General features: G+C 36.7%; 1 pseudogene; it reads right to left on the bottom strand.

The window, feature by feature from the left end:
* Positions 1-233: 233 nt before the first annotated feature.
* Positions 234-306, bottom strand: LOC134899846 (U2 spliceosomal RNA; annotated as a pseudogene).
* Between the last annotated feature and the right edge of the window lie 1,511 nt (positions 307-1,817).

The following is a 1,817-nucleotide window of genomic DNA, read 5'->3' as shown; positions in this document are numbered from 1 at the left end:
CCAAGCTTCATACCCACTCTGTGCCAGTGTCAACCCCCAGTACGAGAGTAGATACTAGACCAGGCCGTTCCCGCTCCACGTAGGGGGTCCTATTTCAACCCCCAAGAAGGCAGCGGATACTAAGCCCAGTTTTTCTCCACTCTCGACCAGAGGCATTGCCACACCCCGGCATGGTACTCCACAAGGTGTTTCTCCATTCCACATCTAGGAACCTCTCATGCTCCTAGTGTAAGAACAGGTACTCCACCAAGTGTTTCCCTCAAGCAGGTACTACACTTGATCTTAGCCAAAAGGCCGAGAAGCGATTACTACAGTAATAAGGTATTTGGAATCTATAGATACTACTGTTTGCAGCGTCAAGCAAGAGTTAGAGAAGTTCTATCCCACATATATATTATGCCCAAATAGCTTATAATGGGAGGATTAATATTGGCAGTATTCACTATTCTGTTATTTATGTAGTGATATGTTCCCTTACCCAGTAAATAATCCTCTATTTATTCCAAATAACACAAGTCAAAGTGGGGGAAACACTGCACTATAAATGCAGCTCTTTAATCTGCATATATCAAATCAGTATCTAGACATCATAAATGTATCTGGTTCACCTCCAAAATATATTATCTACTGCTATTTAGTAAAGTTGCTTGTTGACATATAAATACAATCAATAAGATGTACATATATTGACACACATTATCTGCAGTTAAGTAATCAAATTTTTTTCCCAATGTTGTATGATAGTGAGTTTAAACCATTCAATATACAATCTATAACAGTAGTGCAGATAATGTATCAACTTGTATCATGTGCCTTCTACACACTGTCAGAATTGGTTTTTGAAGGGGCCATGTTCAAAAACCATGCTGTAATGATTCTTCTTATGCAGTTGGTTCTGTTGGGGAGTAGTGTTTCGGTTATTAATTCATTATGACACCAGTCCTCCAATAGGTTAACTATACATGAATCCGACTTTTCTAGAAGTTATACATTTTTTTTTATATATCGGGTTGATATACCCCAATTATATTCTGACTATGTATTGTGGCAATAATTATACATCCTCACTAGTATCTCTGGATAAGCTAATATACAATAGGCTGGTGGCAATACAGCATGCTGTGTGCCTTGGATGGTGTCTTATGGCACTTACAGTGTATTACCAATATTATTTCAACCTGAACAGAATAAACATATTTGTCGTTGCATATATTATTGATTCATATTAGCACAGTGTGAACCGCCGACGCGCATTTCACAGATACTTTTTTTCAGGGTTTTTAGCCCTGAAAAAACATTTCTGTGAAACGCGCGTCGGCGGTATATATACATATACCATACAACATTGAAACAAACTGTGTTTAATTAACTGCAGATAATGTGTCAAGATATTTACATCTTAATGATTGTATTTATATGTCAACAAGCAACTTTACTAAGGAGCAATAGATAATATATTTTGGAGGTGAACCAGATACATTTATGATGTCTAGACACTGATTTGATATATGCAGATTAAAGAGCTGCATTTATAGTGCAGTATTTCCCCCACTTTGACTTGTATTACTTGGAATAAATAGAGGATTATTTACTGGGTAAGGGAACATATCACTACATAAATAACAGAATAGTGAATATTGCCAATATTAATCCTCCCACTATAACCTATTTGGGCATAATATATACAGTCAGGTCCATAAATATTGGGACATCAACGCAATTCTCATATTTTGGGCTCTATACACCACCACAATGGATTTGAAATTAAACAAACAAGACGAGCATTAACTGCAGACTTTACGCTTTAATTTGAGGGT

This window comes from Pseudophryne corroboree, chromosome 3, assembly GCF_028390025.1.
Source record: "Pseudophryne corroboree isolate aPseCor3 chromosome 3, aPseCor3.hap2, whole genome shotgun sequence".
Lineage (NCBI taxonomy): Eukaryota > Metazoa > Chordata > Amphibia > Anura > Myobatrachidae > Pseudophryne > Pseudophryne corroboree.
The sequence above is the reverse complement of the archived record's forward strand: the minus strand, read 5'-3'. Positions and strand labels throughout refer to the sequence as shown.